Source organism: Dipodomys spectabilis, unplaced genomic scaffold (assembly GCF_019054845.1).
Source record: "Dipodomys spectabilis isolate Male_0828 unplaced genomic scaffold, ASM1905484v1 ptg000357l, whole genome shotgun sequence".
Classification (NCBI taxonomy): domain Eukaryota; kingdom Metazoa; phylum Chordata; class Mammalia; order Rodentia; family Heteromyidae; genus Dipodomys; species Dipodomys spectabilis.
The window spans coordinates 28930-54425 of record NW_024871034.1 but is presented as its reverse complement, the minus strand read 5'-3'; the positions used below and the strand labels follow the sequence as shown (position 1 = coordinate 54425).

The 25496-nt window shown below is 35.8% G+C and overlaps 1 protein-coding gene across 1 annotated transcript in view; it reads left to right on the top strand.

Moving 5' to 3' along the window:
* Nucleotides 1-25496, top strand: part of Diaph2 (diaphanous related formin 2) — a gene marked incomplete at both ends in the record, with an annotated part of 465900 nt that overhangs the window by 425216 nt on the left and 15188 nt on the right. The window lies entirely within an intron of this gene.

The following is a 25496-nucleotide window of genomic DNA, read 5'->3' as shown; positions in this document are numbered from 1 at the left end:
CCACATTTTCTTGATCTATTCATCTACTGAGGGGCATCTGAAATGGTTCCATATCTGAGCTATAGTAAATAATGCTGCAATAAACATAGTCATGCTGGTAGCTTTAGTGTGGTCTTGTTTGTAAACATTTGGGTGAATGCCCAAAAGTGGGATTGCTGGGTCATAGGGGAGCTCTATGTGGTGTCTTTTGAGGAATCTCCATACTGCTTTCCAAAGTGGATTCTATAAAAATTTTTATAGAAAATGAATTAATCTGTACTTTAATGAACCTGCCTTATATAGCATAATGTTATAATTTCCCCCAGCTTAAAATTAATATCTAAAATCACATTTTACTTAACAAATTATATATGGTGATTGATGGACAAGTTCCTTTTGCAACCTAAATAAGAAATTGATGTTATATTGAACTAGTGAATACCTAATTTGCTATCAGAATGTGGTCCCAGGTTTTAGTCTATAGCTCTGTAATAATAAATATTGGAATTAGTTGGGGTTGGGCAGTTAATGTGCTTATTAGGTTCTTAGAAAAAATCATAACAAAAGGTGTCTTATATATATGCAATATTAATACAGCTCCTAATCTAATGAAGTAGTAGAAGGAAGGACACACTATGATTATGGGCTGATAATGTGGCTTAGTGGTAGAGTGCTTGCCTAGCATGCATGAAGCCCTGGGTTCAATTCCTCAATACCACATAAACAGAAAAAAACAGAAGTGGTACTGTGGCCCAAGGGGTAGAACTCTAGAGTTGAACTTAGAGAGGCTCAGGGACAGAGCCCAGGCCCTGAGTTCAAGGCTCATGACAGTTAAAATATTGAAAAAGAAATAGAAAGGCATCAGTGGTAGTTGACATCAAACAGGTTAGTGTCTATATATTGAAAGAAAGAACCTGGCAATCATCCCCAGCAGGATGATTGTTAGCAAACAAGTTCATTGTCTCCCCCATATAGAATGGGGAAATACTGTATGTCAAGAACAAATGGAAATCAGAAATATCTTTCTCTAAACATATTGAAATGAAAAAAAATCTAACAATTATTTCTGCACCAACAATTTCTATGGGTAAATGGAGGTACATACACACACACACACACACACACACACACACGCACGCACGCACGCACGCACGCACACACACACAATTATCAGTCTCCATTAAAAATGTCTTGTTTTGATATGAATCAAAATTTAAACCATTGCCTCTCACTGTACATGCCTTCTTTTTCAATACACACAGAAGCACCAGCATAGATGCAGTATTCTTCTAATGCTCAGAGCTTTCTTTCGTCTCTTTTCCTTTTTTTGTGGGGAGTGGGGGGGGAGGAGAGGGCATGGGGAGAAGGTGCTTGTCCAATGGCTTGAACTCAGAGCCCGGTATTGTACTTGAGCTTTGTAGCTCAAGGAAAGTGGCACAGTCACTTAATCAAGAGCACCACTTCAGGCTTTTTTTGGTGTAGTTTATTGGAGATAAGAGTCTCACAGACTTTACTGCCCAGGCTGGCTTCAAACCATGATCCTTAGATCTTAGCCTCCTTAGTAGCGAGTATAGTAGGTGTGAATCAACAGTGCCTGGCACAGCTTTCTTTTAAGGACAATTCCTGTGTTATAACCTATGTCTAGTCATATGAACCAGATGCTTACAAGCGTTGTTACTACTCTTGTATCATTTTTCAATTATAGCTTTACAAAAAATATTGTTGCTAAGAAGACTGCATTTTGTGTCTTTGTTTTGCTATTAATTGGCTGTGTGACTTTTGGTAAATCATTTACCTTTTCTAGCTATTTTCTTCCTGTAGTTTGTTTTGTTTGGTTGTAAAAAGAAAGTCTTAGGGTACTATAAAAAAAGGCTTAGATAGGGATACAGATTGACCCATTGCAACAATGAGGTGTACAAGATGCTATGTCAAAAAACAAACTTTACAATTTCAGTGGGGGTGGGGGTGTAGTTGAGGATGTGGGAGGGAAGAGATGGTAGGGGAAAAACAAAGGAGGAGGCAACAATGCTGGATAAGAAATGTACTCATTACCTTGCTCATATAACTGTAACCCCTCTGTACAGTGTTTTCACAATTAAAACAATTAAAAAAGAAAATAAAAAGCTTAGAGTAGTGATCACTAAGAACTCCTTCCACTTTAATAGTTTTTGAGTTGTAGTCAGAATTTCAGAAATGGCAGACTTGAATGTTTTATGTCTTTTTCTCTCTACTGAATTCACTGCCTATGTAGCATGATTAAAGAAAAAGAATTTGTCACAAATTATTCTCATTGAGAATACTCTGAAATTCTTTTGTCTAGTTTAATGTGTACTATACTTCCTGAGACCTGTTCCAGTTGGTTTCTAAACAAGTAAGCATTATCCTACAATGTGTCAACCAGTCTCAAGTTAACTTACCTTCTCTTCTTCAAGCCAGCTATTGCTTTGTCTTACATAACACTAGCACTCACACTTCTGTGTGCAAATTCTTACCAGCTCATTTGCAAGAGAACTAGGTGTGCAAATTAGCAGTTTTGAACTTGTGTAGATCTTGTAACCTCTCTAGGCATTTGTTTCTTCATGTATAAAATAGTGTGCTAATTACTGCCTTTTGTTTTCACCACTAAGTAAAAAAGTCCTTGGAACCTATGCTATTCCCTTTTAGGTTATTATTATTGATCTTTTTATGACTATTCTTTCAATTAATTATTGAGAACCAATTTTTTATTTTGATAAAATTCTGGTTCAGAAATCAAAGAAAGGGAATAGCTTTTCCTCCATGAATGAAGGAAGACAGGAAAATAAATGCAATATAATTTGCTACATTCTGCCATAGTAATATGTTAAAGTACGATCCTAATAAAAAAGGAGTAATTGCCTAAATCTGCTTGTGCTGACCAGAAAAGCCTTCATAAAGAATGTGACATTTGAGCAGAGTCTGGAAAAATTCACAGGATTTTGACAAGCAGATTTTGATAAGCATGTTTAAGGATTTTATACCTGACCTATAAGTTGAAGACTCCTAAGTCAACATCAACAACTTCAGTCAATCATTTGTGCTCACCATGTTCCTGTTTCATAGCGAGTTTAAAGTGATTTCATTCTCCTAGGGGAGGGAAGAACCCTGAAAGAGAGACAAAAATTGTAATTGCCAGAAGTTCCCATTTTCGTAGTGCTTTGTGTGTTTGGCCTCAGGGTTCTTAGCGCTAAAAGCATATTGGACTATAGATGGAAGCAATAAAATACCAGTAGTGCTGAGAAGAAAATAAGAGTTCTGATTCATGTGCTACCAAAAATTACTTCCAAATGAGCTTAGAATTTCATCTTGGGAGATCTATTTGGCATGTGTAGCATAAACAAAATGCATATACCAAAAAATTCTTTCTCAGAGAAAGATATCCTTTAAAAGATGAAGAAAATAGAAATAAACCGAAGGAGCTGACATTATGGATTAAGACTTTTTTCAACATGTTCACATTCAAATGAATGACAGCCAAATTGGGTAATGCTGCTCTATTAGTTACCAATATTTATATTATCTACTGTTCAGCTAATGAGAATATTAAAGGTATTCAAAATAAATGTATGGTATATTCATATGGGATATGTGTAATTGGAAACAGTTCTAAATTGAGAATATACATTTTTTACTTAGTTTCTCTCAGAGTTCATCAGTGGATGACATAGGCAAGATAAATTAACAACCCCTGATTTCAAGTTAAATATTTTGTGGAAGAAACTCGTTTCATATCCATGCAATGTCTAACCATGTTTTTTGTTTATTCTCTTTTACGCTTCACTCATTCTGCTAGTTCAAATAGTTGACTGTAGAGTCTTTTATTCTTTTGAGATATTTTGAATAGAATATTCAAAATCAGTGAACCTTATATGTTTGACCACCATACAATATCTTGCTTAGGCATAAAAATTAATTTCAGCTGTTGAGAAAGTGTTTGAGTCAAGTATTATACTTCAATAACTTTCATAGCTTCAAATAAATTATAGAAAATACTTCTTTTCTCTTTCCAATCTGTTAATTTCCTGTGGCTTCTGTATGTTTTTGTTTTGTTTTTCTAGCAAGCAATATATTACCCAGGCACTCAGTAAATATTTTTTGTGTGTGTCCTCATTCTATACCTTATAGAGGAGAAATATAGGAATGAGGCTCAGTAGATTTATTAGGTGCATTGACATGATTTAAAACTAAAATGTTATCATTACTATTAATCATGTTACCAGTTTTTCTTTCAACAAAAGAAATCTGTGCAATTATTTATTTGATAAATAAACTTTGGGACAGCTTTGAGATGAACATTAAAATGGCTTTTCACAGGCTGAAGGGTATCAAATACTCATGGAGTTTTATGTTATTGCTCTATCTTGCTGCTTCTAGCTCCTAGATAGTTTTTAGAGCCTGTCCTTTTTTTTCATGGTCAGTGACACTTTTAGTTCTAGACTTCTACCATTTTCTACTGGACTGTGACAATGATCTCATGACTCATGTCCTGGAATCCTGAAGATAACTTTGAATTTTCACAATTAAACTTGTTTAACAAAGAACTATGGTGGGCTTTTTTTGTAAACAAGTTTACAATAGTTTGTGAATAGTTAACAATAGTTTGTAAACTATTGTTTACAAAAGTACTTAATGGCTAGAACATCTATGGTTAGTTCCAAATGGACTACTAGCACTTATTTACTTTCTTTCCACACTAGGAAAGGCCCAATCTAGAAAGTTACATGAGACAACAGCAAATTCATTACTGGATGGAGAAATTTTGACCATGTATCAAACTATAGTAAGTGTAGCTTGATGATACACACTTGTAATCTCAACAATTTGAGAAGCTGGATTGAGCTTGCACTCAAGGGCAGCCTATGCTACCTAGTGAGACAGAAACATAAACAAAACCCTACAAGAAGACTAAGAGGCCAGTGTGTAATGGTCTTTATGTCCTAATGGTTCTCATAGTTGGTATTCACAAAGAATATGGAAACCAAGTCCAAACTTTGATCAGTTCTCAGAGATGCTCTTCCTTCCATTTTAAATAACTGTTCTTTTGAAATATAAACTTGCTATTAGTTCTCTGTAACCATGTTCTCGTATGAAAACTGTTAATTTCAAGAACCTCTCATCTCCCTTAAACCATCTTCACCTTTCCACGGCCTCAATCCTGTCTAAATCGAAACTATAATTGGAAAACCAAAGTGAACATCTGCATTTAGTTAGACTTACAAGGCTAAATTAATCATACAGTAAGTTTTATTCATTCATTAAAGGTAATTTGCCTTTGAAGAAATTAGAATGAATTTCTGCACAAAAACATCATGTGTATATTTCCTGATCCAAAAAAACTAAGCTATTTTGAGACTCATTAAAATCTTCAATTCACAAAGCTCATAACATTTAAAGGAAACTTTAATGGAATATGGGTGTTATAAAACTGGTGGACTTACTGATACCTAGAATTCTAGTTACCTCAAATCCCTATTTTATGCTTCATAAGGTGATTTCTCTTTGCTTTACTAGTAATGTGGTAATTAATGTTATGAAAATGACCTTGAGAAACTGAAAAATCCTGGTGTGCCTCAGTAATAATTTAATTTTCTTGGTAAGCTTAATTTCTCCAAGTCTCATTCCTTGGGAATTCAGAGAACTATTGCCTTATTGACAGTATTACAAATATTCCAAATGATCTTTTATTCCCCCCCCCCCCCTCCACTGGCAGGATTCAAGTCCCTGTGTTCTCTGTTTCCACAACACATCTGGAGTTGTCTCATACATGCTAACAATGTATCATCTATGGTTCCAATTTTTTTGTTAATGCACAAATGAGCTACTGAGTACTTCCTAATCTACACTGGTTAGAATATATAGCTTTGAACATAATTGGTAAAACCCTCTGGTGCTGTGTCTTGCTATAGATCCAGTTCCTTCCTGCAAAGTGTTTTTCCTTTGGACAAAACATCTAGAAGTCACATTCAGTGAGATGCTTATATGTGAGCCAAGAATATAACCTCCTACTGCTCCAATTTCACCACTAACATAGTAGTGTGGTGCTCAGTGCATCAGTAGCTGTGTTTCACAGGACACTTCATTAAAACAGTTCCTTCCCCTTCCACTCTGATCCTTTTCTCCTTAGGGGCTTTAAAAAATGTTTCAACTCTTAGCTACCTGAAGAGGACCCTAATACCATGTACCACTTCATTACTCTCCTTCCTCACTTTTGTTCAGGCACCTAGGCGTCAATCTTTCTTTTCCTGGAAGCCAAGTATAAATAAAATGACAGTTTATATCATTTCATGCAAATAGAAACCTAAGGGCCAACCAACTGCCTTTAGTTAATCACACATACCCAGATAATTTCCTTTGAGCTCAGCTAGGACCACCCTGGCTACATAGCCTTAGATTTATTTTAATCTATTGCAACTCTTTGAAAATAGGCAATCCATGTAAAATATATGGTAACTCCATTAAGTACAATATTTGACCAGAATACTTTATTCCCCAGCTGTGCTGGAGAGTAGACTATGCTTTATATAAATGTCATTGAATTCATTTTCAAAAAAACATGTCAACTATAATGTCTTGTATTCTATTTGACTCTTTTCTTTGGGCCAGAAGTGGATGTCTTCATTTTCTGATATGATTGTTCCTTACATAATAAAACTAAATATTATATCATGAACAACTAAAAGAATATGTAACAATATTACACATAGTTTACATAGTATATTTGTACAATTTTCCAGCATCACAAAAATGCCTTCTGGTTTCAGTGGTTTTAAAATATGTGTACATTTGAAATTAATATTATAAAACAAAAAAGTATCATAAATGCTTTTAAAAATGTTTCCAAAAGTTGTCAGAATTGTTTGTGACAAACTAAATTTTGACCATTAAAAACTGAAGGTATAAGCCATGCGCTGGTGGCTCATGTCTGTAATCCTAGAGATCTGAGGATTGCAGTTCAAAACCAGCTCTGACAGGAAAGTCTGTGTACTTTTATCTCCAATTAACTACCAGAAAACCCGAAGTGGCCCTGTGGCTCAAAATGATAGAGCACTGGACTTGAGCAAAAAGCGTTCAGAAATAGTGCCCAGCCCTTGAGTTCAAGCCCCATGAGTGACAAAAAAAATTGAAGGCATTATAATAGTCACAATGAAAAAGTTAAAAAAAATAAGTTATTTTGTTAATGTTTAGTAAGAATTAGGACTAGAATATGAAGTATAGTGTCTGAGATTTCCTATAGATTTTTCATATAAGTGTTCATCATAAATAAATTATTGCTGAATTATGTCCAAAAGCCAGAAGTATAAGAAAGTTATAAGATAAACAATGCAGAAGACAAACTGACCTTTTCCAGAAGTCTTCAAATTGACCAAAGATACCTCAAGGTATATCAAATATCTATCAAAGCATCTGTATTATATCCTGCATATGGAGATCCTTGAGATTCATGCAAATACCTTCTCAGCTTGTTGAATTCTTCATTCTAATTCATCTTTCTTTTCTTCGTTTTTGTTGGTCCTGGGCCTTGCTGGTGCTCTACCACTTAAACCACAGCAATATGTCTGGCTTTTTCTGAGCATTTTATTAAAGATAAGAGCCTCACAAACTGTTCTGGCTTCAAACAGCAGTCCTCAGATCTCAGTCTTCTGAGTAGCTAGGATTATAGGCATGAGCCACCAATGCCCAGCTTATCTTTATGTGAGTATTCTTTATTCACCTTTTATCAGAAAAAGTTGCCCTAACCCCAACCCCTCCAAAGCAATTAGAGGCAGGCCTCTGCCTGGAATTGTGTCCATTGAGCCAAGTTTTGTCTGGTTGTTTGGTCCCTCATTCTTCCTCCAGTTTTTGATCAAGTTGTTCAATTACTGCCTGTAAGAAGCACGCTTCTACCCTCCCATTTTGATCTGCATATCCTTGCCATGTGCTTTTCTATCTCCATCGTAATTTGTTTATCTTGTAATATGTCCATGGCAGTATCCTCAAGGATTAGCAATATAACTGAACTAGTATGAGGCATGCACAGGTCTACTTATTAAGCACAGATAGAACTGATTTAATGAATTGAGAAGGTGGTGAATGAATCAAACAAGCCAAGATTTAATAATTCAGTTGTTTGCTGTTCAGAGCTCCATTCTACTGGGAAGAAATTTTGATAATGAAATATGATACCTACATAGGAAGAATAAGTAAACACAGAAGAGACGCATTCATTTTGGCAGATTAAGGAAGGCATTACAGAATAAGTGACATCTATACTGGGCATGATAATTGTTGTTCTTCTGAATGACATTTCATGTTCAAAAAATCCTTTCCATTTTGCTCTCTCCAACATCATTTTGATGTTTAACTTTAGTGTGCCATGCTGAGTTCAAAGTGAAAAAACAGCAATTTTATTGCCACAGAAGCAGTTATCAGCTAATTATTATGATTTAAAGGTTATCCACCATATGCTTGGATGAGCAATAACCAAGGTTCAATTACTAATTGACTGAAAGCTGTCCTTATTGACTGACAACAAATTATCTAGACCAAAAGACCTGCTAAAAGACTGAATTGGGCAGTAATTTAGGCCAGTTGTTCACACACAAGGGTGATTTTGCTTTCCAAGGACATTTTGCAAGGTCTAGAAACATTTTTAGTTATTACCATTAAGGAAAAGAGGTGCTAATGGTATCTGTTGAGGGAAGCCAGGATTACTGATGAACAATATCTCTTAATAAAAAAAATTCAATAGTCCTAAAATTGAAAATCTTGACTTCAGGGTTATTGGCTAATATTTTTTTTTATCATTTGGAAAACAATGTACAATGATCCAAATTAGGAATTTATATGAGATAAGAAAATTTATGCAACACATTTATACTAGATAAGTTAAAAGTGCATCCATTTGTCACATAATTTTAATATTTTAAAATTAGCTTCAATTATTGATTTGATCACTGTGGTTAACAGTTTCTGTACCGTTATGTCCTTGTTCATATGGCTTCTCCCAAGTATCTCATATTATAGGCTTGAGCCATCTTATCAAGCTTTAATTTGGACTATGTATTCATTGATTTGTATTATTTCATTTTTATTTATTCATTTATTTAAAATTTTTATTTTCAAATTGTTATATATGAGGGTTACAATTCACCATATCAATTTATATATCTAGTGCATCTTCATCAGAGTCACCCTTTCCTTCATTCTTACCTTCTATCTATTTCTTCCCCTAATGTTTTTGTGTTTTGGTTTTTTTTTTTTTTCCAAGCAGTTTTCAACCAGAAAGTTTCTTTCTTTTTCTTTTTGCTTATGTGGTGCTGAGGAATCGAACCCAGGGCCTCAAGCATGCAAGGCAAGCGCTCTACCACTGAGCCACCTTCCCAGCCCCCCTAATGTTTTACTTTCCTATTTCCTCTTACAGTATTATAACTGTATTTGTGTATGGTTCCCTTTTCCATTAATCTACTATGTTCCCACTAACCCACCCCTCTCAATCAAAATATGCTTCAGATTCCTGATATTCATTCTGTTGAACAGTTAGTAGTTTGAAAGGTTTATGTCACATTGTGGCATTTCATTATTGCATATACTAACACAAATTGATTGTATATGTCCCTGTGTTTGTACATGGGAGGTTATATTTGTGTATAAGATACAGATATCTGAGAAAATATGTGCCCTTTTGTCTTTCTTGGCACAGCTTACTTCACTTAGTATGACTTTTTTTCCTGATTCATTCATTTCCATGCAAATGTCATAATTTTAATCTTCCTAATGGCTGAATAAAGTTCCATTGTGTGCGTGCACGTGCGCGCGTGTGCGCACACACACACACACACACACACACACACACACACACACACACACACCACATCACAGATCACATCATTTTTTATCCATTCATCCATCCTAGATCTTCTGGGTTGTTTCCATAACTTGAGTGTTGTGAAACAGTTCTACAATAGACATGACTATGCAGATACCTTTGTTTTATACTGTCATGCAATTGTTTTGATAAATGCTTTGGCCTATTCATTAAGGCCTGTTTCATAAAGGCTTACTTAAAATATAACTTGCCTAAATTATGCTTAAACATAATGGAAGTATATTCCTCTGAAAATATTCTATTCTTAAACTTTAACATAGTATGAGATCAAGTGAGAAGCCTGCCATTGGCTAAATTGGGTTAGACAACAAAAATATGAACAAAATTGATATAGAGTACAAAGACAAATTCCTGCTCATCATTGTCAAATTTTTCTGTTACAAACTGCACACAAGTACCTCATGCTTGTAATCCTAGTTACTTGGGAAGCTGACAATGAGAGAATCAATGTTCTAAGGCTAGCCTGGGTAGAAAAATCCATGGGATTCTCTCTCTACAGAGGATGGCTGGAAGTAGTAGCATACATCTGTCTCCCATCAAGGATAGGAATCTAAAGTACATCTTGACAGAAAGTGAAACCTAATCCTAAAAATAACAAGTGAAAAACATGGCTGGAAAACAGTGGCTCATATCATGTCTCAAAGCTAGACTAGGCAGAAAAGTTTCTGAAACTCCATCTCCAAAATAAGCAGCAAAAAGGTAGGCTGGAGACATGGCTTAGGTGGTACAGTACCAGCTGAGTAAGAAAACCAAGCAAGCATGAGGCCTAGGGCAGTTTACGCCCAGTAATACTGTAAATGCATGCATACATAAATGGGAGAGAAAGGAATTGCAAGAGTACAAATGAATATATTGTATTTTTGGAAAGTATATGTTTCCTTATTAAGTAGTTAAAAACATCTTGGGAAATAGAAATGTGAATCAAAAACATTGTTCATTTACTGTCACGTTATCCTTCCCTATTTGTTATTTTTAGCTAGAATATAGTTACAAAAAATAACTGCTTTTCCAGCTTGCTTTCTGATTCACGTTTCTCATTCACTCTTTTATCTCCATTCAACAATTATTTGTTGAGTATTCACTAAATGACAAGATGTTTTTTAAGCACTGGACCTGTGACATTTTTTCCATAAATTAAGACAAAAACACTTTGCCTCAAGCTGGGTACATGGCTCAAGTGGTAGAAAACCAGTCTAGCAAACACAAAACACTGAGCTTAATCTTCAGTAGCACAAAAAGAAAATCTCTGCCCTCATGGAACCTGAATTGCATGGGGGATAGCAAGATGATCAACGATAAACATTGGTAGAAAATTTATACTGCATGCTAGAACGCAAATACTATAGGGTGGCCATCTAATATTGGCTGCTTTCAGCATTTGTTACACAGTTCCATTTTACAGTCAATATTTATAATCTAAGATTTGAGTACTGATATCATAAGTTTTTCCTTGTAGAGATCATGTATTCATTTTACTAGTTACAATTAGATGACTTTTATGCAAATCCTATTTCATCTTATATGGTTCATAAGCAATAAAAATGAATTCTATAATATTTAAAGGAAGAGTGTATCCAAAGGCGCTACTATTTCCATTAAATATTTGTCACATTATGTCTGTAATATGGAAGATATGAAAATAGCGAACTTTACCTACAACCATGGCACATTACCTACTTTTACACATAAAGTTCAAAACAAAACTTAAAAGAAGAAAACATGAGAAGACATTTGGTCTTTTCCTAATGACATTTCTAAGTCTATGGCTCTTGTCCCTGTTAATTAAGCATGTTGGAGCAAAGAGCAAACAAAGCAAAACTGTATTTTAATAGTAAAAATATTAATTTTAAATATTAATTCATTCTCAGTGTCTACTGTTTTGCCAAGGAAATCCATATAGTTTATTTCAGAAGACAGCCATGAACATCCTCAAATGGATTCCTAGAGAAGAAATTCTGACAGAAGATGAGGTGTATAGCAAAGCATGTAGTGGAGTAAAACCATATTTTAGTGCCAAACGTATGAAAAATTATAAGTAACTTAAAAAGACATTTAGTTCATCTTGAATTCCTGCCCTCTGGTCCTTGTTCACTGCCAACTGTCAGCTAGTTGATCTGATAAACTAATGCAGTACTAATGTGTCACTCACACTGTATAACCTACATGCCCCTTAAATTCAGGACAATGCTTTAATCCACTGGAACAATTCTGTCAAGAATTTCTTATAGCATAGTTAGCTGAATGAAGAAATACTTGGAGGAAAGACAATCTTTGTCATTCCTGGAAGGATGTCATATATGTGGGAATTCCTCACCCCCCACCAACCAAAAAAAGTTTAATGATTTTTTTATCTCATAACGCAGCTTTATGTTTTTTTTTTTTCAAATTGGCATTTTACCAGGCACTGGTGGCTCACACCCAAAATTTTAGCTGTTCAGGAGGATGAAATTTTAGATCAGGTTTGAAAGTAGCTCAGGGTAGAAAAATCCTTAGCCAGAAAAAAGCAAGAACCAGAAGGGTGGCCCTTCAAGTGGTAGAGTGACACCACTGAGAAAAAAAAAAAAGCAAGAATCCAAGGCTCAAACAACAAGAACAAAAAAAGCTGGCCTTTTTCTGTGAAGAGCACCCATCTTGGTAATGGTGAAAGAATGGATAAAATAGAAGATCTTGAGGCCTGAGGCCAAATCCAGTCTTCTCTTTTTATAAATAAAGTTTTCTTTTTTTTTTCATGCACTATCTCTGACTTCTTTCACACTACAGTTGAGCAGCTGAAATGGAGTTTACAGGATACACAAAACTGAAACTATTAACTATGTAATTTTTTTAACTGAGAAAGTTTGCAGCAGGTAAATTAAGGGGATTAAGGTATGAACAATAACAGAAAGAAATATAGTCTGGAATTTAACCTTCAAAGGTAGTACCAGCTTAAGACAGGAGATCACTTCTGAGGGGACTGGAATTTAGGATGTTCTTTTCAGAGATGTGGGCTTAATTCAGCTGTTGATTTCTGGTTTTGTTTTCAAGTGGCATTTACTACTTTGTATATGGCCCCTGAGGCAGAAACTCTGTACTCATCTTGCATGCCAAACAGAATGACTACAGGGTGGTTCCAGGATGACTGGATGAGCCAGGAGTCGTGCTCAGCCTGTAGTCCTCATCTTACTGCTTCCATGGAAACAAAAGACAGTTTGTGCCTGTAGTAGAGTAGATAGACAATAAATGATTTATACTTTCTATTTCTCCCTGATAAACATTACTCATATAGCCTGATCACTAAAACAGTCCTTTTTCATAATGATGGCAGTATTTCTTGGTTTTGATCATCAGTAGAAGTATCTTCTCTGCCTACTTAATTTTCTGTGGACTTAGAGTTTATTGTGCAGATATAGCAGAGAAAGTAGCCATTGAATGGGATCTTTTAAGATGATATTGGTTTCAACAGGTAGCAGGAAGATTGTCATCCTTTTCCTAACATCTTAAGTAGACACATTACTAAGGCTATAATGATTTTAGTAATTATTTATTGAATATATTTTCTGGGCAGTTCATATCTATTTCCCTGACTTACATGCTTTCCTAAGTTGGGATCATAATCCTTAACTCTAGAGTATAGTTTATTGAGTCTACAACTACTTCAAACTCAGCATTTCCAAATGGAATTGTTTACATTTCTTACTTCCTCCCATATTATCTTTGGTTAATGAAGTAATTATCTAACTATTTTTTTCTCCTCAGAATTTAGAACTACTCAATCACAAATTCACATTCATTATATATTAATGTTTATTCAAAGCCACCTCTTTTCAACCCCATTTTTACTGCCGTACTTTCAGTATTTGTCATTCTTCTATGGGACTATTTCAGTAATATTTTCAGTTGTTCTTCCAAACTGACTATATGTTTCTGTTTTTTTTCTCTTTCTAGAACATTGGTCCTGTTGGGATCAATACCTTCTCACAAACCTTAAGAGGTCTCCTGTGGCTGATGTAAAGTCTATGCTAGCATTTAGAAACCTTTTATATTCTTACTTCCACTACCACTGTTCTATCTTAGTTGTAATCTCTGACCTGGTAAATTGTGTCAATGGCTGTTTTCTCTGTTACGACTTGGCTAGTACACTCTCCTCAACTCTTGTGAGACTTAATTGCTCCTCGTTTTGTACGCTGCTATCATATAGTAAACATGCTTGTTTTAACATCCCAGTCATAACTGGTGGCCTGTCGACCTGCTGTGTGTGTGTGTGTGTTTGTGTTCGTTCATGCATGCGTGCATGTGTGTGTATGTGTGTATGCCAGTGCTGGGGCTTGAACTTAAAGCCTAGGTGCTGTCTCTGAGCATCTTTCCTTCAAGGCTAGCACTTTACCACTTGAGAGCTCCACTTCTGGCTTTTAAAATTTTTCCCTTAAGAGATGCCTTTGAACTTGGATCCTCAGATATCAACATCCTGAGTAGTTAGGATTACAGATATGAGCCACAGGCACCCATCTGGTCCTGCTTTTTTATGCTGAGTTCCTCTGTATTAAGCACATTAGATTTACCTTTGACTTTCCATTACATATCAGGGTGTGTGGCACAAAGAAGTAAACTGCTAATATTTATTGGTTGATAAGTGTGTTAGTGACTGTCCCTATAACCAAAGTCTAAGTGCTTCAAATCCTCCCTTTCTAACTCACTCACTCTCACTCTAGTCTTTCCATCTGCCATTTTTCAGATCATTTTATTATTTTGATTCTTTCAACTCTTCACCAACCTTGATCCAACAAGTATTTGACTAAAGTACTTAAGCTTATCTACTTTCATCTTTATCACTCTAAATTGTGAGATGCCAACATGAACTATATTTTCCAGATGTAAATGCTGTTTGTTTGTTTGAGTCAAGTTCTTGCATCCTATCCTAGATTTGCATCAGTATCCTAGACTGATTTTAGTCTCCTAAGTGCTGGGGTTACAGACATGAACTACTACTCCCTCTACCCTGTGTCCTTTGTGAACAGGAAGTATTTCAAGTTTACTCCATGTTATTTGAACATTCTAGGATCAAACCTTTCATTTGTTAGTGCCATTTTCAATTAGCTATTTGTTTATGACCAATTATAATCCTTTACGTTTTCCTTATTCATCCCCAGCAACTTACCTACTTATTGTGCTATGATATTTTTTTCTCTTTTTGTGATAAAATTCATTAGAGAAGGACTAGTCTTTAAACATATACCTGATCTTTTTGCTTTCTCTAAGTCTTGCCACTTCAAAGAATCTTTGAAAGATTAAAAAATTCTAACTCTCTTTTGCGGAGTTGGTACTTTAAAATAAGTGAAATAGTCATTAATGTTACAAGATAAAACCTAGATGTCGGGTCTTCGTCTGTCCCACGAAAGACGGACGGAGTCAGAAGAAAGGTAAGTGTGCCCCTCGCCCATTCCCAGCCTCCCTTAACCCGGGAGACAAGACTCCCTTAGCTCAGGAGACAATCAGACGCAGCAGGGAATCAAGTCAAGCAGGAACTCAAACTCATTTATTAACACATAGCAAGCACTTTTTAAAGCAAAAAAGACTGGGTGTCATGGGAGGGAAGGAAAAGGAACCAGTCACTGTAAAGGTCACACCCTATCATGCACCTAAGCTTCCACGGTCTGGTTATGCACTGAACGTAAAGCAAATCAGGCTCTGCCCACTCAACTCCCTCTGAGGGCAATCTTGGCTGCCCATGTTCTCCACACCTAGACATGTGGGCTGGGAATGTGGCTTAGTGGTGTAGTGCTTGCCTAGCATGCCTAAAGCCCTGGGTTCGATTCCTCAGTACCACATAAACAGAAAAAGCTGGAAGTGGCAGTGTGGCTCAAGTGGTAGAGCGCTAGCCTTGAGCACAGAGAGGCTCAGAGACAGTGCCTGGGTCCTGAGTTAAAGCCCCAGGATTGGCAAAAAAAAAAAAAAAAAAAAAACCTAGACATGTTAAATCACTTACATTTAACATTGTGGCATGTTTCTTCTTTATAGTGCTTAAATATGAAACACAATATGCAGAAATTAACATTGTGGTTTGCATTTACTAATATCCAGGAGCGACAAAGTCTCTATAGAGAAGTTCACATTGAAAGAATTCAAGCCTAAAGCATGGCATTTCTTATTCCAAAGTTTTGTACAGGAAATAAAATCCAGTGCATCTGTAAACTCTCTAAATCCTCATGTAAGCTATTTGTTCAACATGTCCAACCTAATGGAAAAAAATCCCTTTATACCAATTAATAAGGTAACTTAAACAAGATTCATAATGTGACCAGAATACTCCTCTATAAATAATGGCATATTATCTTGAGAGGAGGGAGGTAAAGGAGAGGGCAGTAGATCATTAGCAGAGCCAGGAAAGGATATTCCCATCAGTAAGCAGTAATATTCGGCCAAATCTAGGTCAAGATCAAGGATAAAATCACAAGTGAGATGAGTTTTATATTGTGATATGTAGCTAGAGTTTGCATACACAGATGGAATGGCTTGCTTCCCAGAATGCAATCACTAATATATAGTAGTGCTCTTATTATTTCTAGTTTGGAAAAGAGGAATTTAAAGAAGAATGTCTCTGGTTCTGACCTCTGTCTCATTCAAACCCAATTTTCAAATGATCCACATTATGTTGGTTGCAGATATTTCACACATCAGCTGTCTCTGTGGTGGTAGCATACCCAAAATTCAAGATGCTTAAGGGAGACATGAAATTTTATATTCATTTTCTTTTTTCTGTTTTATAAGCTAATGACTCAGACATATATACCTATGGAAATAGCACATCCCAGAATATAAATGGAGAAATTCTCTGTGGGCTTAGGGCTTCTGTCATATTTCTTCTGACTGTTCAGACACTAGCTAGCTAACCTTTCAAATAGTTATTTTATTTATTTATTTTACGGAAAGCATTTTTTTGACTGGGTTGCTTTGCCTCACCACCTTTCCATAACTTTGTTTTTATATCTTAGAGTTCCTTTTCTTAAAATATCATTGCAGAGCCTACTATTCTGACTTTCGAAATCTAGAAAATATCCAAGAAGTGTGTCTTTCCAATAAATTTCCACTTTATGCCTATGGACCTAATTCTGTCCCATAATTGAATGAATTTTCATCTTTTGTTCATAGTTTGGCATTTCCCAAACTTCTAGCTCCTCTTACTTTTCAAAATACATTTATTCAGGTTTACCCATATTCTTCAAACAAGTAAGTTTAGCTTATAGATTAAGTACAGCAGATTAAAAAAAAAGACCAAGTATCACAAAAAGCAAACCCAAGTAAGAATATTGTTCACGCAAACATGCATACATGTGTGTGTGTGTGAACATGTGTCTATGTGCTCGCATGCATGCTAGGCTAGTATTTACATTAAACCACTAAGCACTGACTTGATTAATTAAGAAATAGGTATTGTGTGCCTCATTTGTATTAGGTAGCATATTAGGCTTATTGTTGAGAGTATTTAAGCAGAAAATCATACGAACATAGCTAGCAAGATCAATAGAAAGCCTATGGACTGGGAGAAGATCTTCACTAGCAACACAATGGACAAGGGCCTCATATCTAAAATATACTTAGAACTCAAAAAACTAAATCCCCCTACAACAAATTCTCAAAGAAACAACTGCTCAATAAATAAGTGGGCTAAAGATATAAAAGAGAAACTTCTCTGAAGAGGAAAGAAGGATGGCCAATAGTCACATGAAGAAATGTTCAACCTCTCTAGCCATAAAAGAAATGCAAATCAAAACAACATTCAGATTCCACCTCACTCCAGTTTGAATGGCTATAATCAAGAAATATAATAACAACTGATGCTGGAGGGGATGTGGCCAAAAGAGAACCCTACTGCATTGTTGGTGGGAGTGTAAACTTGTTCAGCCACTTTGGAAAGCAGTATGGATGTTCCTCAAAAAAGTCCACATAGAGCTCCCCTATGACCCAGAAATACCACTTTTGGGCATTTACCCAAATGATTACAAACAAAACCACACTAAAGCTACCAGCACAACTATATTTATTGCAGCATTACTTACCATTGCTAAGATATGGATCAAACCCAGATGCCCCTCAGTAGATGAATGGATCAAGAAAATGTCATATATATACACAATGGAATTCTATGCCTCCATCAGAAAGAATGACATTGCCCCATTTGTTAGGAAATGGAAAGACCTGGAAAAAATTATACTAATTGAAGTAAACCAGTCCCAAAGAAACATAGGTCCCATGGTTTCCCTTATTTGTCTGGGACAAGTAGAAAAGGTCAAAAGCTGTGTACATATGACCAGATAAGATGATGTTATGTAAAATGAACCCCAAGATGGAGATACAGCTATTTTTTTCTTGCTATTATTTTTAATGTATTTAAAATGTACTATGTGATTTTTTTTGTTTCTTTTGTATGTTCTTCCCCATGGTATAAACCCTGTTTTCACTGTATTTGATGTTGGTGCCCTGCATCTTGTGTATACATTTTTCTAATTTGAGGAGGGGAAGGGAAATAACAAAATGCTGAAATAAGGATATAGGTTGACCCATTGCAACAATGAGATAAACAAGACACTATGTTGAAAAAGAACTCTCCAATGTGGGGTAGGGCGGGAGGAGGTAGGGAGGTGAGGAAGTGGGGAGGGAAGGGATGGTAGGGGAAAAAACGAAGGAGGAAGTAACAATGCTCGATAGGAAATGTACTCATTACTTTACTCATGTAACTGTAATCCTTTTGTATAGTATTTCTACAATAAATAACATATTAAAAAAAGAAAATCACACCTGAAGTGAACTAAACCAACAAAGTGATCACCCTTTCTGAGGCTATGAAACAAGCCAAAAATGAAGCAAATTGGGCATAAAGGCTAACTGTATTGTATGAAATGCATAACAAATACGTAATGTTATATGTAAGAAAGAGAAAGTACATCTTGGAGTTTCCACTTTAAGGAAAAATGGTTTTATGTTTATGCCTACTGTCATGTAATTAATGAAAATTTCATGACCCCTACTAAGAATATAATATGGTGGTGTGAGGTTTAATTTATGGACCACTGTATCCTACAGGTGCTGCATTCCTCTACTTTTCTATGTCTCATCAGGGCTCTCATTTTTATATGTTTTGCTTGGATCCATCCATTGTTTAGGGTTATATGTATATTTGCCTCTGAAAATTACACTGACTGTTCAGACAATATCAATAAAGGTAAAGGTGCTAGCCAATAATTACTGGAAGTGCATTTTGCTGTCAATACTTGGAAGATAGGACAACAAATCAGCAAACAATCACTTCCTATTTAGAAGATCACAAAGTTTTGACTAGTAATCCAGATAGCTTTGTGAATAGCAAGTTGAGGACACCATTTCAATTTATTTGAAGAAATATCTCTTTATTCCCTAAGATTTTAGTCCCTCTCATGTGATATTCAATGATGACAGGAAACATAAGTTTAGAACATTATTTCAAGTGGCAGTTAAGATAGTGTGCCAGTTCAAGGTTGGAGATATACCCAATAAGGAATAATACTGCTTCTGTACTAGGAGTAGAAGCCTTACCTGTCAGTCTTAATTCTTAGAACAGAGAACTATATGGGACAACATATGGGATAATGAATTACTTTTGCCACATCTCAGTGAAGGCAAAACTCACTGGATGTTAATCAGACTACTTTCAGTGTGTTTTCTTGCCTCCTTTGTCTTTCCTTGTCTCTCCCATCATGCTTAGGGAGATGTATGTACAGAGATTTCTAACCCTTCATTCAAAGGAAGAGCAGGAGAAGGTGCAAGATAAGGAGGAAGAAGAATTTTACAGGTTGTGTTCATTGTATCAGAAATAAGATCAAGGCTAATTAGGAATGAGTAAAATGTAAATTAACAGCATTAAGAATGTAGCATAGAGACAAAGACATGTGTAGGATACCAGAAAAAGATTTGTTGACTGGAACTGTACTCAGCATGCATTAGGCCGTCTGTAAAGTGTGAATATTTTTTAAAAAAAATATAAATCAGCAATGTATATAGTTAAAGGAAATTTTAAACCTCTTGCCATTGTTGAAATGATGACATTGAGTCCAGCTCCAGTGTCTTACATCTATAATCATAGCTACTAGGGAAGCTGAGATCTGAGGATTGTAGTTTGAATCCAGTATGGGCAGGAAACTCTTATCTCCACTGAACTACCAAAAAAGGTGAAATGGAGCTGTGGTTCAAGTGGTAGAACACTTAACTTTGAGCCAAAGAAACTCAGGGACAGTGCCTGGGCCCTGAGTTCAAGCTCCAGGACTGGCAACAAAATACATTACCCTAAAATTTTTGGAAACTCATTTTGGTTACTCCAAATATCTATATAGTATATGTTTTATATTTTTCTGAGTATACTTAATCTTTTCAAATTGAAAGTGGATTTTATTTTTGGAAACAGCCAAAAGTGATGTTGAAGCAATTTGTATGCATATGATAGGGGATCAAATCAGTTAACAAAAATCTCTGGTATACAATGGTGTAAATCTAAAATAATAAGATAATGTACACATTATCTTGCCCATGTAATTGTAACCCCTCTGTTCAGTAATAGTAAGATAGATTTCACCTGATTCAGAAATCAATTCTAAAAGAAGAGTTTTGATCAGCATAATAAGCCCTTCCCAAAATCAATTTAGGATTTCTCAAGGTGGCTATTTGAAGACAGGATTCTAAATTTCACAGATATATCAAAACCAGTCTCAAAACTTTACAATTCTACTTCAAAGAAAGAAAGAAATGCTCCATTTTAAAGTTAAAGCATTGAAAATTGATAGACATTGAATAGCACATCTCTTAGAGTATTATTTCCAGACATTTCCTTGTCTTTCTTAGAAAAGCATGTGGGAATGTAAAGGCCTATAATTTAAAAATAATGTCCAACAAGTGTGTCCAACAAGTACTGAAAACCAAGAGGAAAATCTAAACATTATTAAATTTATTAAATTCAGACACGGTGGTACACACTAGGAATCCTAGCAGTCAGGAGGCTGTGGCAGGATTACCATCACAACTTAAAGGCCAGTCTGTATTACATATAAGTTCCAGGTCAACCTAGGATACTTGGTAAGACAACAATTTTTTTGAAGGACCCCTTGACTCATCCCTGCCTGCATCATGCTCCTTTAAAATTAAGATTCTTACATTACTTTTGAGAATTATTTACATTTGTGGAAACTGGGCACTACAGTTTTTGCTATGATTAAGCCATATCTTTTTGAAATTTCTTTTTAAAGAAATATACTGAACATATTTCTTTTTTACAGAGGCCCATGGAAGAGAAAGGGGTTTAAAAATCGTCAGTTTTTGCTGAGATATAAGGAGGTATTTCCTTTTATGAGTGATCATCAAGATAGGTTCCTGATGAATCTTAGGACCCTATGTCTAAGTAGAGTATATTTCCTATTAAGTGAGTTTCTAATTCTATGTTTTAGGTAATTAGAGTATATTTCCTATTCAGTGAGTTTCTAATTCTATTTTTTTAGGTAATTATATAGTCTTTTTTTTATTGTGAGAATACCGTACAGAGGAATTACAATTACATAGGCAAGATAAAGAGTACATCTCTTTTTTTTTATTGTGAAAATACTGAACAGAGGGGTTACAATTACATGGGCAAGAAAATGAGTACATTTCTTATCAACTATTGCAGCCTCCTCCTTTGTTTCCCCTTCCCATCCCTTCCCATCCTCCTCCTGCCCCCACCAATCCTTCCCCACCCCCCCTTCTTCCCCCCCCCACACCAAAGTTGTAAAGTTCCTTTTCAACGTAATGAGTTGTATATCTCATTGTTGCAATAAGTCCACCTGTATCCCTATTTAAATGATTTGTTTTTCCCCTTCCCCTCCACAAATTATACCGACATCAAATACAGTGAAAGCAGGGGTTATACTGTGGGGGAGGGACATACAAAGCAACAAAGAAACCATCTTATAAATGTGTTAGAAAGAATCGCATGAAAGATAAAAAACATTTGAATACATATCTTAGGGTTCATTCCCTAACATCAACTTATCTAACCTTTTCTGCTTCACTCAGACATATACTAGTTATTGCAAATAAGGGAAAGCAAGGGACATATGTTTCTTTGGGCCTGGCTTACTTCACTTAATATAATTTTTTCCAAGCCTTTCCATTTCCTAACAAATAGGGCAATGTCATTCTTTCTGATGGAGGCATAGATCCATTGTGTATATATACCACATTTTCTTGATCCATTCATCGACTGAGGGGAATCTGGGTTGGTTCCATATCTTAGGTATGGTAAATAATGCTGCAATAAACATAGTCGTGCTGGTAGCTTTAGTGTGGTCTTGTTTGTGAACATTTGGGTAAATGCCCCAAAGTGGGATTGCTGGGTCATAGGGGAGCTCTATGTGGAGTCTACTGAGGAACCTCCATACTGTTTTCCAAAGTGTTTGAACAAGTTTACACTCCCACCAACAATGCAGTAAGGTTCTCTTCTGTCCACATTCCTTCCAGCATCTGTTGTTATTAGAGTTCTTGATTATAGCCATTCTAACTGGGGTGAAGTGGTATCTCAATGTTCTTTTATGGCTAGGGAAGAGCATTTATTCATGTGTCTATTGGCCATCCTTCTTTCCTCTTCAGAGAGGTTTCTCTTTAAGTCTTTAGCCCACTTATTTATTGGGCAGTTGTTTCTTTGAGGATTTCTTGTTGGGGGATTTAATTTCTTGAGTTCCAGGTATATTTTAGATATGAGGCCCTTGTCCATTGTATGAATAGTGAAGATCTTCTCCCAATCTGTGGGCTTTCTATTGATCTTGCTAGCTATGTCCTTTGCCATGCAGAAGCTCTGCAATTTCATGTAGTCCCATTTGTCCAACTTTTATTTTATTTGTTGTGTTTCTGGGTCTCTATTAAGAAAATCTCGGCCTGTGCCAAGGAGACCTAGGGATTCTCCTATTCCATCCTGTAATGTTTTTGACTCTGAGGTCTTTAATCCATTAGAGTTGATTCTGGTGCAGGGTGATATATAAGGATCTAGCTTTAGTTTTCTACAAATAGTTAACCAATTTTGCCATCACCATTTACTGAAGAGGCTGTCTTTCTTCCATTCTATTTGTTTAGCTCCCTTATCAAAATTAAATGGCTATAGGTCTGTAGGTTCATTTCTGGGTTTTCAATTCTATTCCATTGGTCCTGAGGTCTGTTCATGTGCCAGTACCAAGCTGTTTTGATTACTATAGCTTTGTAGTAGAGTTTGAAATTTGGTATTGATATTCCTCCAGCACTGTTCTTTCTGTTGAGGATCATTTTTGCTATTTAGGGTCTTTTATTGTTCCATATGAATTTTTGGATTGCCTCTTCTATTTCCTTGGAGAATGAGGTTGTAATTTTGATAGGTATCGCATTGAATTTGTAGATAGCCTTGGGAAGTTTTGCCATTTTCACGATGTTGATCTTTGCAATCCAGGAGCATGGGAGTTTTTGCCATTTTCTAAGTTCTCTTTTGATTTCCTTTTTCAAGTTTTTAACGTTTTCATCATAGAGGTCCTTCACTTCTTTGGTTAAGTTAATTCCTAGGTATTTTATTTTTTGTGGGGCTGTTACGAATGGAGTTGCTTTCCTAATTTCAGCCACACTTTTCTCATTGTTGGCATATAAAAGCCATTGATTTTTGAGGGTTAATTTTATACCCTGCTACTTTGCCAAAGTTTTGAATCAGCTTGAGTAATTTAGGAGTGGAATCTGTGGGAGTCTTTAAATATAAGATTATTTCATCTGTAAAGAGTGAGAGTTTTACTTCTTCTTTCCCTATTTGGATCCCCTTTATGTTTGCATCTTCTCTTATTGCTGTAGCTAGGCATTCTAATACTAGATTGAAGAGAAGTGGAGAGAGTGGAAATCCTTGTCTCGTTCCTGAGTTAAGTGGACATGACTTTACTTTTTCACCATTAAGTATAATGCTGGCTGTAGGTTTGTCATATACAGCCTTTATTGTGTTGAGGAATGTTCCATGGATTCCTAATTTTTCCAGAACCTTCATCATAAAGGGGTATTGGATCTTGTCGAATGCTTTTTCTGCATCTATTGAGATAACCATGTGGTTATCTTTGCTCCTGTTGATTTGATGAATTATATTAATTGATTTGCATATATTGAACCAGCTTTGCATCCCTGAATTGAATTCTGTTCGATCGTGGTGTATGATTGTTTGGATGAATTGTTGAAGTCAATTGGCCAGAATTTTGTTGAGAAGTTTTACATCAATGTTCATCAAAGAAATGGGTCTATAGTTCTCTTTATTTGATGAGTCCCTGCCTGGCTTTGGGATGAGGGTTATGATTGCTTCATAGAATGAGTTCGGTAGTGAACTTTCTCTTTCAATTTCATTGAAGAGTTGGAGGAGTATTTCTGTGAGCTCTGCATTGAAGGCCTTGTAGAATTCTGCTGTAAAACCATCTGCTACTGGGCTTTTCTTAGATGGGAGGTCACTTATTGCTGTTTATATTTCAGTGCTTGATATGGACCTGTAAAGATGGTTTAACGCATCTTGGTTTAGTTTTGGCATGACAATATTTGCTAGGAAAAGGTCCATTTCTGCCAAGTTCTCAAACTTATTAGCATAAAGATTTGCGAAGTACTCCCTTATAATGTTCTGAATCTTAGTTGTTTCTGTGGTGATGTTTCCATTCTCATTTCTGAGTTGTTTCTGAGTGTGTTCTCGTCTTTTTCTGATAAGATTTGCTAAGGGTCTATCAATTTTGTTAATTTTTTCGAAGAACCAACTCTTTGTTTTGTTGATTCTTTCTATGGTTTTTTTGGATTCTAATTTATTTAATTCTGATTTAATTTTAGTTATTTCTTTCCATCTACAGTATTCGGGTATATCTTGCTGCTCTTTTTCAAGGAGGTTCAGATGTCTCATTAAATTGTTGGTTTCAGATCTCTCCAATTTGTTGATGTAGGAACTCAGAGCTATAAACTTGCCCCTGAGTACTGCCTTTGCTGTGTCCCAGAGGAGCTGGTACTTTGTGTGCTCGTTTTTGTTGAATACCATGAACATTTGAATTTCCTTTCTAATCTCTTCCATGACCCACTCGTGATTCAGCAGTGTGTTTTTCAGCCTCCATGTGTTACAGGACTTTCTTTGGTGGCTTTTGATGTTGAGTTCTAATTTTATTCCCTTGTGGTCTGAGAAAATATAGTGTCTAAGTTCAATGTTTCTGAATTTGGACAAGTTTGCTTTGTGGCCTAAAATGTGGTGTATTTTGTAAAATGTTCGATGTGCTGCTGAGAAAAAGGTGTATTCTGATGCTACTTTGTGAAATGTTCGGTGGATGCCTGTTAAACCTAGTTGATCTATACAGTTGTTTAGATCTGCGGTTTCTCTGTTCAGTTTTTGTCGAGTTGACCTATCTAGTGGGGAAAGTGGTGTGTTAAAATCCCCAACAATTAATGTCTTTGGATCTATGTGGGATTTGAGGGAAAGTAGTGTTTCTTGGATAAATTTGGGTGCTCTGTTGTTTGGCGAGTAGGTATTTAGAATTGTAATAACATCCTGAAGGAGAGAACCCTTAATTAGTATATAGTCTTCTTTATCTCTTCTCACGAATTTTAATTTGTAGTCTATTTTATCTGATATTAGGATTGCAACTTG